This window comes from Eleutherodactylus coqui, chromosome 2 (genome assembly GCF_035609145.1).
Source record: "Eleutherodactylus coqui strain aEleCoq1 chromosome 2, aEleCoq1.hap1, whole genome shotgun sequence".
Lineage (NCBI taxonomy): Eukaryota > Metazoa > Chordata > Amphibia > Anura > Eleutherodactylidae > Eleutherodactylus > Eleutherodactylus coqui.
In genome coordinates this window covers 67,867,188-67,885,160 of record NC_089838.1, presented here as the reverse complement: position 1 = coordinate 67,885,160, position 17,973 = coordinate 67,867,188, and the positions used below count along the sequence as shown (strand labels likewise).

General features: G+C 41.8%; 1 protein-coding gene across 1 annotated transcript in view; it reads right to left on the bottom strand.

Moving 5' to 3' along the window:
- The window catches only part of ATP10B (ATPase phospholipid transporting 10B (putative)), a 361,387-nt gene extending 344,884 nt beyond the window's left edge, over window positions 1-16,503 (bottom strand). Inside the window, exon 1 of the mRNA XM_066591077.1 lies at window positions 16,397-16,503. The gene's annotated coding sequence lies outside the window, so the exon portion shown is untranslated. The remainder of the gene's footprint in view (window positions 1-16,396) is intronic.
- Window positions 16,504-17,973: the final 1,470 nt, after the last annotated feature.

Sequence of the window (17,973 nt, the reverse complement as noted above, 5' to 3'; positions counted from 1 at the left end):
GATTTTCATTTGAAATAATTCATTAGTATTATTAAGCGCAGTAATTAAACTGGAACTCCACTGAAAACCTATAAAATCTCTTAAAGAGATTATTCAGAGATTTAAATTTATCCCCTATCAATAGGAAATAGGATCGGTGTCTGACTGGAGGGACCAGATCCCTGAGACCCAAACCAATCACAAGAAAGGGGACCCTTGCCTCTACATATTAATGAAGTGGTGGCTGAGCATGTGCATACCGCTACATTCATCTCTGTGTGACTGCCAAAGAGAAGCCGAGTATCATAATTGGGCTATTTTATGCTGTCCTTCTGAGATACATGCCCAGCTGATGCTCCATTTATACTGGGAGGGAAATCTCAGCAGTCATACCACCAATGAGACTCTCCACTATCCTATGGATAGGGAATACATTTAAATATTGAACAAGCTCTTTATATGTATAGGTTCCAAAAGTGAACCCATAGGTGGCCATAGGCGGGATCATAAGTGCACTGCTCCACTGAGAAAAAGCATATAAATCTATATGTAGTTTTTTATGTAGAAAGATCATAGATTTGACAAGTATTATTAGAAACACCATTTACATCTTGTAGTTTAGGCTAGAATCGCATATGCTTTTATTGTGGGAGTGTTTAGGGTAATTGTTTTTACCCAAACACAGAAGTAGATATACAAAAGGATAGGATCAGTCTGCATATGATTCTAGCCTAAAAGCCGCACTCTTTTCAGTTTTATTACTATGTCTCTGATTTTTGTGGCACCCCTTCCCATTCCTATCAAAGAGACTCTATGGCAACATACATACATATAGTGCGCCGGCACACAGGTTGTACAGCTCCATGCTAAGTATTGACGTGACTAAGGCCTTGTCATGGTGACCATAATTTATCTATAGGATAAGAATTCTTAGAAATACATCTACAGCCATCCATTCCAGATATTCCATCTAGCTATAATATTAATTGGCCACAAAGCAACAAAAATGTCAACCCAAAAACTATACAATCTGTATGTGTGTCAGGTCCTCCATATAGCAAGAGACTCTGCTTGTAGCTAATCTCTATGTTGGCCAGTGAAAGTTCTGAATGAGAGACATCATCTTTATTAACCAACAGCTTCATAATATAAACCAGACAGCGCAACTAAGTAGCATTATATTTTTCACAATCATACTTCTTTAGTGCAATCTGCTAAATGTCTGTGGGCACCATTATTTGTTTATGGTTCCCAACTCTTTTGCATAGATATTAGAACATTAACCAGCCCAGAAAAAAAACACTATCGGGAAATGCCTTAGGCTTTGACTTTCTGAACCTCGTATATATGTACTTTTTTCTACTTTTTAGCTCTAGATGCCCATCAAGGAACCCTGTAAATCAGAGAAAAATACATTTTAAAATGTACCCCAATGCAAAAAATTGGAAGGTTTATGGAGATATCCAACGATGTTTTCATTATACCTGCTTGTAAAATGTTATATATCACACATACACTTTCATGTAATGTAACATCAGAGTGTGAATTATCCTAAGCAAGAGTCCAGTTTGCTACCAAAGTCAATAACAAATTGTTCAAGAATGAGTAAAACAAAAACATTAGTATGAACAAATCAATTTCCTTGACTAAACCTTACTTCCTGTTTCCCATTTCTTGATTTTAGTGTAACATTTGACGCCTTCAAACTTCAATAACATTTACAAAACCCTTATGCCGATTAATACTGAAAAGACGATGAACGTGCCCGTTTTTAGTAAAGGACAAATGGAAGTCAGTGAGGTAGAACATTATTACCTAATTTAATTTTCCTCCTGTACAGTCACAAAATCGTCTTTGTTTGGCCATTATAAATATGACCCTTAAAAAATACTGTACATTCCGTTTTATTATAAGTGCTGTATGAACATTTCACTTTTAGAGAGCACATTCAACATCAACAAATTCATGTTCTTTATTGATTACAACATCATTGACTTAGAACAACTGCCAAACTTTCTTCAAGTGAGTCTGAAATGTGAATTCTTAATTGATGTCAATAAGTTCTTCAAGTTTTCTTTTCAATGTAGCAATATTCATGAGATAGATTTAAGACTTGGATCATGACACAGTACTGATCAATACTAAGTAGAGGAGAAATATTGATCATTGCAACAGACTTGGGCATCTAGTTATTAAGCTCCACAACTAGGGACCTACCATGAAAACAAATATGGCATATTAAAGAAAAAGCAAAATCCATAAATATTAACCTACGAGCAAGTAGGAGTTTATATATGGGAATGCTGTAATAAGTACAACTTTATTTAACGGGAGGAGTTAATCTTCGTGATCTTCTTACACATTTAATAGAAGAAAAACATTTGGTATCGCCTTAGCCAATTAAACAAAGTCATCTTGTAGATATGAAACCTTTTAATGGCTAACAAAAAAGGAAGGTGTTACAGCAAGCTTTCAAATCTACTTAGAATTCTTAATCAGGCTTCTAACAAGACAAATCAGAAGAATCATATATATGCACAGAGATAAAAGGACAGAAACGTAGTGTGATAAATTGCATTTGAAAGAATAAGAGAATAGGGGAGGTGAGAAATCTTTAATTAATCCACAGGTAAGGATATTTAAGGCCCCCTGTCCATGGGCTTGATTCCGCCGGCGGTAAATCGCTGGTAAATCACGCCGTCTGAAGCTTTCCATAGCCCCGTGTCCCCGTGTCCACGAGCAGAGAATCATCGCGATTCTCCGCTCGCAGCCGACCATTCACAGTATGCTGCGGGACTTCGCAACGCCCGTGGACAGGGGGCCTTAGTTTTATGGCTTCATAATGGATATTTGTCTAGAGCTTTGGTGCCTTCAATCTTTCTAGGCCAGGCCTCTCAGATGTTATAGCCCACCATAAAATCCTGACAAATATTCTCAAAATATTAAAGATGGTCATACATTTGTAATCTTAAATTTGTCTGTTTTGCTGGGATTTGAAGTTGCCTTTTAATATGATAACCCTCATGTGTTCTATTCTATGTTAGTGGCTACAAAAATACACAGCCACAGGCAACTGTTTTCCTTTCTTTGATTGTGCTGTCTTTTTAACTTCTCCCTTTCTATGAGTCCAAAAAGCAGCCTATCAGATGATTAGCCATTACTAGGCAGACTTGATTTATCCCGTGGTTCAGGGAGAGATGGTGTCTTTCTCCCACAGGGTGCCTCCTATGCCCACCTAAGGGCTCATAGGGTGATCCCAAGGACTTATTAACCTTTTGACTACCCTGTAGGACCTTCCGCGTCACTACAGTCATACCCACTTTTGTATTGACAGGTAATAATTAGAGATGAGCGAGCACCAAAATGCTCGGGTGCTCGTTACTCTAGTCGAACTTTCAGTGATGCTCGAGAGTTCGTTTCGAGTAACGAACCCCATTGAAGTCAATGGGCTACTCGAGCATTTTTGTATATGACTGGTGCTCCGCTAAGGTTTTCATTTGTGAAAATCTTAGCAAATCACCAAAGTCATGTAAAAAACACAGAAATGGATAGGGCAGGCGAGGAGCAACATGCAGGGCTGCATTTCGGGCTCCGAGGTCTCACTATTGGCAAGAGTGAGACACCCCCCCCCCCCCGCACTGTCAGCATTAAGATCGTTCCCCTCTGCCACAGCTGTGACAGCTGTGGCAGAGAAGAACGATGTTAGCCCATTGAATTCAATGGAGCCGGCAATACAGCCGTCTCCATTGAAAGCAATGGGCTGCCGGAGAGCGCGGGATGAATTTTCGGGAAGGGCTTAAAAACATAAGCCCTTACCTGAAAAAGAAAGATTTTAGTGTAAAAAAGAATAAAAATGCAGGCACTCTCTTCAATGGAGCCGCTGCTGCTGCCGGCGACTCCATTGAAGACAATGGTCCGCTGGCACATCTGAATTCTTTTTCAGGGAAGGACTTTACATATAAGCCATTCCCTGGAAATGAATTAAAAGTGATTTAAAAACAAAAAAAATAGATGCTCACCTCCCTTCAGCTGCCGGGGCACAGCTGCGTCTTCTCCTGCTGTCCCCTGCACTGTGGTGCTGAACTGCTGTCATTCAGCTGAGAGCTGCGCTGAGCCAATCAGAGGCAACACTCACTCACCCATTCATGAATTCATGAATGGGTGTGAGTGAGATTTGCCTCTGATTGGCTCAGCGCTGAGCCAATCAGGGGCATGTCTGACTCACACCCCCTTCACACCCACTGCAGGCCAGCCGCGCTGAACTCCGTCTGCCGGGACAAGGTGAGTATATATATATTTTTTATTTTTACACATTTCTGGATGAATTGCAGGGGAGGGCTTATATATTTAACCCCTTCCCGACAATTCATCCCGCGATCGCCGGCAGCCCATTGCTTTCAATGGAGCCGGCTGTATTGCCAGCTCCATTGAATTCAATGGGCTAACATCGTTCTGCCGGGACAAGGTGAGTATATATTTTTTTTATTTTTACACATTTCTGGATGAATTGCAGGGAAGGGCTTATATATTTAAGCCCTTCCCGACAATTCATCCCGCGATCGCCGGCAGCCCAGTGCTTTCAATGGAGCCGGCTGTATTGCCAGCTCCATTGAATTCAATGGTCAGTGCTCGTTTAATCGAGACGAGTACCGCGTGGTGCTCGTCTCGAGTAACGAGCATCTCGAGCACCCTAATACTCGAACAAGCATCAAGCTCGGACAAGTATGCTCGCTCATCTCTAGTAATAATCCCTTCATGTCAGCACAGGTCATTAAGGCTACAGCTGGCTTTACATGGGATGACTGTTGGATGCAGACGCACCTAACGGCCGTCCAAACAATTGTCACTCCTGTGCTTTACACAGGAGTGATAGTCGTTCTATGAATGGAGGCAGAGCAGGCCAGAGATCATTTCCTGCCTCCATTTATTGTAAACAGGCAGTCACTCATAGATGAACAACTGCCTGTTTACATGGGCCATTAGCCGCTTGGTTTTTAGTTCAGGTAAAAACCAAGCAACTCCAACAAGTGAGCAATTTGTTATTCAGTGTTGCTTCTACTTGGAATGACTATCATCTGAATTCACCGTTTCAAGCAATGGTTTCAGGGTTAATCGCCCTATGTAAAAGTACCTAATTCTAGGCCCAACGTGTAATGATAGTGACAAAGTTTACAAAGCAATGACAAGTAAATTATGTACATCTTGTGTAAAGATGGAGGGAAGCCCTTAGCTGTACTTTCCTCTGATGGGCCTGAGAAACCACAGCCAACACTGTAGTCCACCTCCTTTTATTTGCATCTTGGCAACTTTCAAGTAAACTATAAATAATTGTACACTTGTGTGGAGTGATTAAAACATCTACATATGCTATTTTTAGTTAGGTAATTTGAAAGAGTAAGTCTACATTCAAGAAAACAGCAGAAAGGGTGTGGAGGTTAATGATTGGGAAGTCAGACAGCAATGTCTAAGAAAGATCTAGGACTTGTAACATACAGTACGAATGGGCGCCAAACCTGTTTTTCGGGTTAACTATAATGATAGAACATATGAGATGAAGGTAACGTAAAAAACACATCCACTCTTGCTTATTCACCCTGCACTGCCCTATATACAGATCATAAGTAAGAGTGATCTAGTTACTTCAGTAATACTATCAAACTGCATTGTCCAAATAGAGAGTATATCTAGCACCAATCATACAAAATTGTTCAACTACAAGAACTTATCCGAACAGTTAGGCGAAAAGAGGGTCAGGTCTCATCAGTCATTCCTTGCAAGGTATATGAGCTTGGTGGCTCAGTGGTAAGCTCTGTTACCTTGCAAGTTTAAATCCAACCAATGACAACATCTGCATGGAGCTTGTATGTCCTCCCAATGTTTGCATGGCTTACCTTCAAAAACATACTAACAGGTGATTCTAGAATGTAAGCCTCAGTGGTGGTCAGAGCCCAATATCAAGTGAGAACAATCTGTGTACCTCCTTGCACAAGATAAACTGAAATAGTTTTTTTTATCCAACAGTTGGGTGATGATCAAGCATTGTAAATTTGAGGTGGATTTTCTTAGTGGGTTATCCCATTTGCAATGCAAAGGATAAAACATGCAATAAAATTGTATAATCTGATTTTGTAGTAAAATCTTCTGCAGATTCTTTCTATGATGTCTAAATCCACCATTAGGGAGACTTTGTAATATGTCCTCTGGGTTAATTCTTCCACTTCATACCAAAAGCAGGTATTGAGGGCAAGGGGCAACAGTGCAGCATTAGGCTTCTTCACATGGGCGTATGCGCTACTACGTTCGTCGCTGTGGAGCGTAGTTGTGCGTGAACAGGTTTTTTTTCCTCGGAGTATTCAAACTCTGAGCTATAGCGCATGAGTTTGAAATAAAAGCAGGGAGATAAGTCCTGCCCTCTCTTTCCCACATGTAGTATTAACTAAGTGCAAGAAAGATAGGGCAAGTACTATTCTTTCTCGCCTGTACTATTAATGGCCGAGAATACCACTAGTGAAAATGAAACCATTGAAATCAATGGTTTTGTTTCGTCTAGTTATGGGGCCATGATTATCACAGCCGCATAACAGGACTAAATCGTGCCCATCTGTATAAGCCTTTAAGAGCATGAACCAGATATCTTGTTCGAGAGGCAGAAGAGCATATTCTATTTATCGCATACGCATTACTATACATAGTACTGCATAGTCAAAAATATGCACGCTTGCATCTCCATGATTGCTGTAGGCAGGTAGAATTGGGTCAGTTGCACACTAGAAATTTCCTATATCAAATGCTTGGTATAAGATAACTTTTTATAAAAAGGGTAAAAGTTCTTCATATGATAGGAAAGGCTGAATTTCCTCCATTGGATCCTATAGTTTTTCCAAGAAAAGCTATAAAAGATGTAACTTGCAGCAACTTATTTCAGTCTTAACCTAAAAACTTTTAATTTGTTACTCTAAATCAGTGGTGGCGAACCTATGACATGTGTGCCAGCAGGGGCACTCAGAGCCCTCTTCATGGGCATACGCACTGTCGTCCTAGCACAGATGAGAGTCAGATAAACAACTGCACAAGCACTGACATCACTGCTGGGGTCAGCAATGACACACTGGTGCAACAAGTCCATAAAACTTACTTCAGTTTTATTGCAGATTCACATAACATAATAGCACAGTCCCCTGAGTGCAGGGGCATAACTATAGGGGGTAACAATTGCCCTGGAGCCTTAGGAGGCCCAAAGGCCCCCTATCATAAGAAATCACAAGTATTATAAATGAAACATGGATGGTTGGGGGGCCATATTACGGATTCTGCATTGGGGCCTCCTACATTTAGTCTCTACCTAATCATTTAGCAATGCCCGAACCTGCTAGTGATCCATCGATGGACTTAAGAGACCCAACAATGCAGAGGAAACTTGTGGGGTGGGGGCTATGCTGAACTTTTGCATTCGTGCCCCTGGGCCCATAGTTATGCCTATGCCTGAGTGCATAATATGTGGAAATGCAGCACTCCGGTTACTGATAGCACAGTCTCTTCCTGAGATACAAAACCACTTGCAGTAGTCTTTTCAGCAAATGTAATCAGCAGCCAACACTGGAGTTGTGTTCACTCCTCATCTCTCAGACTATGACTGCAGGGTATTGCAGTCTTTTTATGCCCCAATAACGAGCTTAGTGATTTCAGTTGAGCTGGCCCACAAGGAAATCCTGGACGGGACTTCAATCTCGCCCAGGCTAAGTGGCTGGACGAGATATACACCCTGTCTAGCACGTTACCCTTCACCTGTCTACAAAAGGTAGAGTTCTGTCCCATTTAGCCGGGACGAGCTGCGAGCCGAGGATGCAGAAGATAAGCGAGGTGTCCCCGCCTTGTCTTCTGCATCCAGCTGTTCCCCGCTCAGAGCGCCCGGCTGTTATACAGCCGAGAACTCTGAGCGGAGAATACAGAAGACAAGCGGGGTGTCTCCACTTGTCTTCTGCATCCAGCTGTTCCCCGCTCAGAGCGCCCAGCTGTTATACAGCCGAGAACTCTGAGCGGAGGATGCAGAAGACAAGCAGGGTGTCCCCGCTTGTCTTCTGCATCCAGCTGTTTTCTGCACGGAGTGCCCGGCTGTTATACAACAATGATTGATGGCTTAACGAAAACTGCATGATGTCAGTGCAGTTACACACAATGATTATCGCTCAAAAGACGGCTGTGGAGCGAATTTTAAGCAATAACCATTGTATCTAAATGGGCCTTTAGGCCACTCTCACAAATGCTGACAGCAAGGCGCCGCGATGTTAATCGCGGTGCTTTGCTGCAATTTTACTTTCGTTTCCGGAGGCAGCGGGTTTTAGCATACCCCATCATTGATGAGGTGCGTTAAATGCCAAAAATAGAGCAGACAGAGCTCAAAAATTGCAGCCCTTGAAAGCGATGCATTTAATCATATTTCTTCAAGGCTCCATTGAAACCAATGGGCGAGTTATACCGCGATTACAGCGGCATTCAAAATGCCATGGTAATCGTGGTAAAAAACGGATGTGTGAGAGTAGCCTAAGCATGCAAGGGGATCACTTTATGTAGCAACTGAATGTCTGCCGATGTCGATTGTTTATGCTGATAGTGGCAATACTACGATTTATAAACAAATAGATTGACAGCCAATATATGACAATAAATAGGTGACAGTTGAGTTCAGTTATTTAGACGAAACATGTAAATGCTTACCTGTAATTGCTATTAGGTGGCTTACAGTGATCATATCAGGGATCACTAATAAAAATGTCTGCTCATGTAAACGGGCCTTTAGTTCTCCTAATGTTTATCTGGTAATATTACATTTCTAAACTATATACAAGTACATGACCAGGAAAAAATCCTGGAAATAGGAGGTTAATATTTCTAGGCGTTATTCTCATGATATCTGCACTGTATACACAGTACTGAACTATTCAATCCACCTCCATTCTTGGCACGAATGTCCAATTAAAATGGAAAGAAATGGATTTCCTTCTTGAACAGCACCATACGTTTTTTAGTTGCAGTGTTTCGAGCAGCAGACAGTAATGACAAGGACCTTTTCGTATTAGAGATGCAGGCGCATTGTGCAACATCATGTGCTGCACTACATTTTTCAAGAAGCTGATCTGGAGAGCCAAAGCTTCATAGCCCAGAGTTGCCTTGAGACTTTGATTAGTTGGATAATCATTGACTACACTGTTTTTCTGTGGCTTTCTTGGTCAAGGCTGAAGGGTGTACTATGCCCCGCTGACATGTTACAAACACCTTTTAGTGCAAACTATTTTCTTTTTCTTTTTTAGAGGCAGAACAGTCTTGACAGTCACTTTAAAGGGGTTGTCTCACGAAAGCAAGTGGGCTTCAGCACTTCTGTATGGCCATATTAATGCACTTTGTAATGTACATCGTGCATTAAATATGAGCCATACAGAAGTTATTCACTTACGTGCTCCGTTGCTGGCGTCCCCGTCTCCATGGCTCCGTCTAATTTTGGGGTCTTCTTGCTTTTTTAGACGCGCTTGCGCAGAAGGGTCTTCTCCTTCTGGTCGGTCTGGGCACGAGCGGCGTTCTGGCTCCGCCCCTTCTACGCGTCATCGCGTAGCTCTGCCCCGTCACGTGTGCCGATTCCAGCCAATCAGGAGGCTGAAATCGGCAATGGACCGCACAGAGCCCACGGTGCACCATGGGAGAAGACCCGCGGTGCATCGTGGGTGAAGATCCCGGCGGCCATCATGGAGAAGGAAGAAGTAGGAAGAAGGAAGAAGTCGCAGAGCGGGGATTCGGGTAAGTAATATTTTTTTTTTATTTAGCACATCCCTTGGGTTTGTCCTGCGCCAAACGGGGGGCCTATGCAAAAAAAAAACTCCTGTTTCGGCACGAGACAACCCCTTTAAGTTGGACAAAGCCATAATGGCACAAGTCTCTAAAAGAGGTACACAGTGTTTCTGTAACACTTGGTAGGCAGTGTTTATTAAACAATAGAACAGTCATATTATGGCAGCAAGATGGCTGATCTCTTTTGGTCGAGAACCTTCCTGTTATGGGTCCAAAGGAGGCTACACCCTACCACAGCAAGCCCTGCTGAAGTCTAGTTCACAAGGTTGCTCATGCCACTTGTATATATGATATTTCTTTGAATCACCCACAACCGCCTTCCAGAATTGCCTCGCTTCTACAACATGCAACTAGCATGCATGCCAGTAATACTTGCATCCTTTACTTATACCAAAGAGATCAGAAACTGAATAAGGCCACAGTTCACACAATCAGGGCTCTAGCTGACAGTTTCTCTGTTTTTTAAGGTTTTTTTTGGACAACCCTCCCTTTCCCTGCCTGCTGCTGGAGTCATTAGTAAAACCAGTGTTTCTATGGTAGGTTGAGGAAGGAACACGGGCTATATTTCTCTCTCCACCTGCAGACAAGAGTGCCGATTGGTGGTGGAGCAGGTGTCGAGGCTTCTATTTGCTCCTGCACTCCCCACCACTGAGGAATGTGGCATGGATTGTGTGAGTATGTCCTCATCCTCTGGTAGGTCACTGCACGACATGATGATGATGGTGGAGATTGATGGCTAGGTACAGTATAGTTGGGTTCATGTGTGAAGGTACACGTGGTCACTTTCTCAGTAGTCTTTATTTATTCAATTATATTTTATGCAGTAATATCACTGGATTTCAACTGAAAATGTGAAAGTATTGAATTATATTTTATGCACTAGTGTTGTGCATAGCAAGAACTGTGTGTACAAAAGACAACCATTGTAGTGAAAATTTTTAACAGGTTTTCAGACGCTGAGCATGCAGCTTTGTTAAAATTAACCTTTATAATATTTTACTAAGAGAGAAGTATCACACATGCTGTAGACTTTGAGTTGTTTGTCTTGTGGGGGATGTCACACTATGTAACTTCTTACATTGGAACAATAAAACAAAAGAGCTTGGCAACATCACTTGAGTGTTTCTCATTGTATTCTTCTCTGGTGCATTGAATAATAATTAGGAATATGTGATTGATAAGGCTACAATACCCCTTGAGTATCACCTAAATTAAGTGATTACTTCAACAAAGTCCATGACAGAAAAATCCACATTCAAATGAATTGGACATACTTGTGGTTCTGATTGGGGGGCAGAATCTGTGTCAGAATCCAGCATGTGAACATACCCTAAGGAGTCAGAATGTTAATATTTAAAGTTATAGCTGTTGATTGCAAATCTGAGCCACTGCCATGAACTTATAATAATACAAAACACACATGCTCAATGTGCTGGAGGAAACAGTATATGCACTTAAGCATAATATCAGATCATTACTAGAAGTATTGGGAAGGTTTCTTATAATTACATTATATTAGATAATTACTATTTATGCAGTTTTCTTTAAAGAAGCTTCCATTCAGAGCTTCAATTTGTGAATCTAAAAATACCTCCCTTTAAACCGCCCAGTTCATACAGATTAGCACATGTAAACTTGACACTTAAAGGAAGTCTGTTAGCAGTATTTAACATAACCAGTTTGCCATTGCATGTAATGTGCTAAAAACCCCATCACCCAACTTGTCCGGTTCCTCTCCAGTCTCCACACTCTCCAACATGCTTACAAAAAGGTGCTAATTGATGTCTCCAACCATGCATAGTTGAAGGACTGCAAGGGCACCACACTTCCAGCTTCAGCATATGCATGCTTATGTCCATTCAAAAGTTCATGGGGAGATTAATGGACATCAGTGCAGCATCAGCCTTCAATTATGCATGGCTGGAGATCTTGATAAGCAGGTTTAGAGGGTGAACTTGAGTCATTTACATACTGCACTAGAAGTATGCAAAAGTGGCTTTTGGGTAACATAGTATGACCTGAAAGAAGACAATGTCCATCTGGTCCAGCCTATTTCCACCCTACCCCCTCCCCCTGCCTTGTTGATCCAGAGGAAGGCAAAAAAATACAATGAGACAGAAGCAAATTTTGCCCAATTGGGGAGGAAAATTCCTCCCCAAGGCTGAAAAAAAGACAATTGTCTACCCAGTTAATCCTGTTTCCACCCCCTTTGCTGATCTAGAGGAAGGCAAAAAGTCTCCAATGAGGCAGAAGCCAAATTACCCTATTTAGGGAAAAAATTCCTTCCCAACTCCATAATAGCAGTCAGAATAATCCCTGAATCAACGTTTGAAAGTTCTTACCTGACTCTAAGACTCAGATCAACATCCCCGCTGGTTATGTAAAGGTTTTCCAGTGAAATACTATTGATGACCTATCATCAGGATAGGTAATCAATAGTTCAATCAGCAGGGGTCTGTTGCTAGGGACCCTGACCGATCAACTGAGTGGGCTCATGCTGTCAGTGCCGCAATAACACAGAGGCCGGAGCAGAAGCCTCCGCGCTGACAACTATGTAGTGGCTGGCGGTTGTAGCTGCAAGCATGGCTCCCAATGAGGCAGCTATAACTTTTTTATTTTTTCCCATTGAGTCTTTATTCACATAAGCATTTCATAGCGGCAAATTTGCCGTGATAAAACACTGGCTGAAAATAGCGACTATCTGATACATTGGATTCCAATGCATTTGTTCAGATGAGCGATTTTCCCCTGCGTAAAATCGTTTCTCCGGAAAAGATAGCGCAAAAGGTGCACATTCTGGCCCATCACTTTTTGCTGACTGGGAAAGATAGGTCTGGACCTGACTACTGGCAAAGGCAGGGGGTTCGGATGGGGTGGGAGATTAGCACACTAGCTCTGCTAAGCTCCCGCCCAGTCCTGCCCCCTCCCCTTGCCGGCAGCTGACAAGGGGCGGAGAGGGGGCAGGAGTTTAACAAACTAGCTCCCACCATCTCCCTTTGCTGGCAGCTGGCAAGGGTCATAGAGGGGGAGGGAGTTTAGCAGAGCTTAGTATATGCTGCAGCCCACCCATCTTAATGGGCGTTAAAATGGGAGATGCAGCCATGACTTGCTGCAGTTGCTTCTCGTGTATTCAATTTTCGGCTTTTAGTTTCCACAACAGTCTTCAGAGGGCCCTAGGGTACCATGGCAGCCATAATGGCCTCTTGTGATCTCATTGGGGGAGAGTGAGGGAATGTCATTTGGGACATTTAAATGCTACTGTCAGAACTGACTGTGGCATGTAAAGGTTTAATATCCACGATCAGCGTAAAAACACTGATCATAGCTGTTAAGGGCAGGAGTTAGCTGTCAGCTGGCACCCACTGTGTATGACATACGATTGGCTCCCAATCCCACTCCACTGTAAATATAAGTCATGTTAAGGCCCTTTTTTCATGCAGATTCCATCAATGTGAATCTGTGCTGTAATTAACATAGCGTGGATTTTGAAATCCACGTTACAGCAAGAAAATAGTCAACACGTTAATTTTTCACCCAGTTTTCCCAGGGAAACCCCATCTTTATCTCACTGAATGGGCCTAAACCAGTATGAGGATCTGCATGTAAATTTGCACCGGAACTTTGAGGTTCAGTCTTAGAGTTCCGATGTCATAGATCTGTGAAGAAAAATCCTATGAAGATCTACCACAAACTGCCATGTGATTATGCCCTAAAGCATTAAATGCACATTTGCAACAAACTTTAAATTGACTTTTCAATTACTTTTGTTGTGTAAGGCCGGTATCAAATAACCTGTTTCCCCAAAAATAAGACAGTGTCTTATATTAATTTTTGCTCAAAAAGATTTAACTTTTTAAAATGTATAGCTGCCTAGACACTATTTAAACTGACTTTTTAAATTAACTGTAAGCAGGGCTTAAATTTAGAGCAGGACTTATATTTCAAGCATCCTCAAAAATCCTGAAAAATCAATTTGTATCCTCAAAAATCCTGGAAAATCATGCTAGGTCTTATTTTCAGGGAAACAGGGTAGGTGTGCGCAAAAGGTGTTCTGTGTTTGCGCATGCATCTGTGTGTTTTACTGTACTTTTTGCGCACACAAATGGTATACATTTGCATGCGCAAGAAAACATGCTGGCACACTCCCATTCATTGAAATGGGCAACTTAATTAGCTTAATGTGTTATGTTTGCGCAGAAGATAAAGCATGCTGTGTTTTTTGTTGCACAAACAAAATGTGCTTAATTAAATCAATGCATTCTATTCACTGTGTATTGCATGCGCAAATTTTGTGCACACAAAATGCTACGCAAATACATTTAGTGACATAGGCCTTTGGGCTTATTCACACGAGCATATATCGGCCGGCGTTTTCACGGCTTTAATCCCGGGCTGGAAGGATAGTCCTGGAACTATCTTCTTGGCCTGACTACGGCCGCTGCCATAGACTTCTATGGGAGCTGATGACAGTGCCAGGAGAAGGGAGGTGGGAGGGAGTTTAGCAGCGTAACTGGTAAACTCCCTTTCCCTTCTCTTCTCCTCTCCACCCTTGCCGCTGTTTTCATTGGGAGGGGGCAGTATGGGGTCTGAGCTAAGCTCTGCCCCGTCCCTTCCTTTGCTGGCTGCGGACAGGGGCAGGAGCTTAGCTTTGTCCTGCCCTGCCCCCCCCCCCATTGCAAACTGCTGGAGGGGAGGAGAGAGGAGGTGAGCTGGCAAGGTGGAGGGAAGGGAGAGACAGCTTAGCAGAGGTAAGCTGTCTTCACCCGCCCGACAGCATATATGCCCAGCCCGTGCATCACGTTAGCGTATATCGGCCAGCCGTGAAAACGTCAGCCAATATACGCTTGTATGAATAAGCCCTTAAAGTGTTTACACACAGATGAAAAATAGGGCTTAAACAGACAAACATGTTTGCGCACATTTTTGCGCATATGAAACTCACATCTGCAAAATGCGACAAAGCGAACCCATTGATTTTAATGTTTTTTTTTCTCATGGGCGTGTTTTTTTGTTCACAAATCCTGCAAATGAGAAAAGATAGGACCTGCCCTATCTTTCTTCATGTTACACAGAAAGCTGCCACAGAATTCTATGTCATGTTAAAAAATTCAAGGGGAATGGGGACAACCCTTCTTCGGGCGCAAATATGCTCCATTGCAGCAAGCGTATTTGTGCCTACGTTCGCCTGTTGAAGCCCTTAGTCTGAATTAAACACTGCAACATGCTGTAAATTCCACAGCCTACATGTGCATTTTCATGCAGAAAAGAAAATGACTTAAAGGGGTTTTCCATGGAGAATGCTATTGATCACGTATCCTCAGAATAGGTCAATAATAGTTGATCGTCTAGGGTTCGTCGCTCGAAACCCCGACCGATCAGCTGATTGTGTGCCCGCTGACAGCGTCACAATTACACAGGGGTCATAGTGGAAGCAAAAGAATTTTCTGCTTCGACCTCTGTGAAGTGGCTGGCACTTGTAACTGCAAGTGCAGCTCTCACTGAAATCAATTGGAGCCATGTCTGCAGTTACAATCAGCTGATTGGTCGGGGTCCTGAGTGGCAGACCCCAACTATCCAAAGATGAACTATTGTAGATATGGATCATCTTTAGAAATTGCTAGGAAAGGCCCTTTAAATCTTGCTAGCAATTCTGAGTTAAAATCTAGATGTAAACTTGAGGGTTTTGGAGCGGAATTCTGCAAAAGCCGATTAAAGGCAGCTACATACTTGCGTATGCACAAACACACTCACCTCAGCACAATATATTTGCGCAGTGAATGAGGTTTGATGAGTTTGAGTTGCTTTAAAAGGCTATTTTGCATAATGAGATCCAGATGTGTTTTTTTCACAGAATTGCGCAGCGTATTGAGCATCTGCATGCATATTGAGTGATATTTGGGCACCTGCCTTAGACTTCTATGGGGCCATTGGCGCAACAGATCCTATTTTTTTCTGCGCACACAAAATACATCTTTCAAAATGAATCCATTAACATCAATAAGTTCTATTATCTACGCATTGCGCAATCATAGTTTATGTGCGCAAAAACGTGTGTAAATATGGTCATCTGAAGAGGTCCCAACTTGACTTTTGAATGACTTTTGTTGTGTTGTGGTGCTTTCACACGGAAGCAATTAGCCTACATTATACACTGCAAGATCCGTTAAAATTCCGCAGCCTCCATGCGCATTTTAATGCCAGCAGAATTTAAGCCATTTCTGCAATTTTCTGTTAGTATCAACAGGTAGACATGCAGGTTTTAGAGCAGAATTCCGCAGCAGCGGATGAAGCTGCATCTTGTGGTACGGTTTGCACAATAATTCCACTCATGTGAAAGAGCCTTTAAGTGTCAATTAAAAAGGTTGCTACAATAATGTATTTGACATGGTAAGTGCCAAGTTAACGTTTGCTACATGTACATACAAGGTTGTACGAGCGCATGAATCATCTAGCACAGCACAGTCACATGGGTCCTCACCTGCATAAAACATTGTGTCAACATTCAACACAAAAATTCAACAAACATGTAGAATTTACAAATTGTACCCCAGTGTGATACATTGTATCAGGGACTTACTGTGAAGCAGAAGACAAGGCCTCCTCTTGTCACTAATGGAACGTCCACAGCTCTAAACAGCAAAACTTCTGAGAGAAGTTACAATGAAAGTTTAGTGTACAGCCCTGCCCACATACTCTGCATTACTGGGAGAACTAGAAACAAATCTGCCCAACACTATGAAGATTAGAAGCCTGTAGCCACACCTAGACGTCTCAAGATTCCTGCCAGTTTCTATATGGAAGACACAGGCTGTATAATCCCAGTGTAGGCTGTCTTCTGTGACCTAATGGATTCCTGGCAGTGCACACAGATCTGTATTGTACTATCAAACGCTTTGCATATGGGTATTATTAACCACATGAATGCCAGAAATGTATGCACTTACTGTGACAATACAATGTAAGGTTAAAGACCTAACATGAAAATGTATTGCAAGGCTGTGACAATCTGTACATTAGTATAATTTGTATAAGCCTGTTCACACTGCAGTCAGTCCCTCACATTACCCTTCCTGCAGCCCTTCTTCCCTGCTTGCAGATAAAAGGTAGGGCTTCTTCACACCAAAATGCTGGCCACAGAGAAACGTATTTGCTCACGAACGAGGTTGGTGGAGGTAGATTTATGTGCGTATCTCTGCACAGTACTATATATTTAGTGCACACAGGACCAGATCACACGCGCGTGGAATAGCCATTATATGGATTAAAAGGCTATTTAGCTTAACCCCTTAATGACGCAGCCCTTTTTTTCCATTTTCCTTTTTCCTCCCCACCTTTTTAAAAAAATCATAACTTCAACAACGTCGCTGTATAAGGGCTTGTTTTTTGCGGGATGAGTTGTATTTTTCAGTGGTGCTATTTAATGTACCATATAATGTACTGAAAAACTTTCTAAAAATTCCAAGTGGAGTAAAATGAAAAAATAAAAAAAAAACGACATTACGCCATCTTTCAGTGAGTCTTGTTTCTAGGGTGCAGAAACTGCAACAAAAATGTCATGATAACTTTATTTTAGGGGTCAGTACGATTACTACGATACTGAACTTGTACAGATTTTTTTTTGCTGGACTACTTTTATTTTTTTTCAAAGACATTTCATTTTTTAAAATTATTTTCTGCTGCATGTTCTGCACGCAATAACTTTTTTATTTTTTCCATTGACGTAGTTGTGCGAGGACTCATTTTATGTGGGATGTTCTTTACTTTATTATGGTACCATTTGGGAATACATATGACGTTTTAATGACTTTTTATTGCATTTTTTCTGGGAGACAAGGTGACTAAAAAAGTGCATTTATAGAGTTCGTTATTTTTTTTTTTTTCAGACGACGTTCACTGTGCAGGATGAATAATGTGCTACTTCGATAGATTGGACTTTTTCAGATGCGGCAATACCTAATTTCTATTTTTGTTTTATGTTTCCGATTTTTTTTAAAATTATAGTTATGGCAAAAGGGGGGTGATTTAAACTTTTATTATTATTTTTTTTACAATTAATAAAACTGTATTGGTCTTATTTTTACTTTCTTTTTAAGCTCCCCCCCCCCTCCCCCCAGGGAACCACAACTAGCGATGCTTTGATTACCCCTGCAGTAT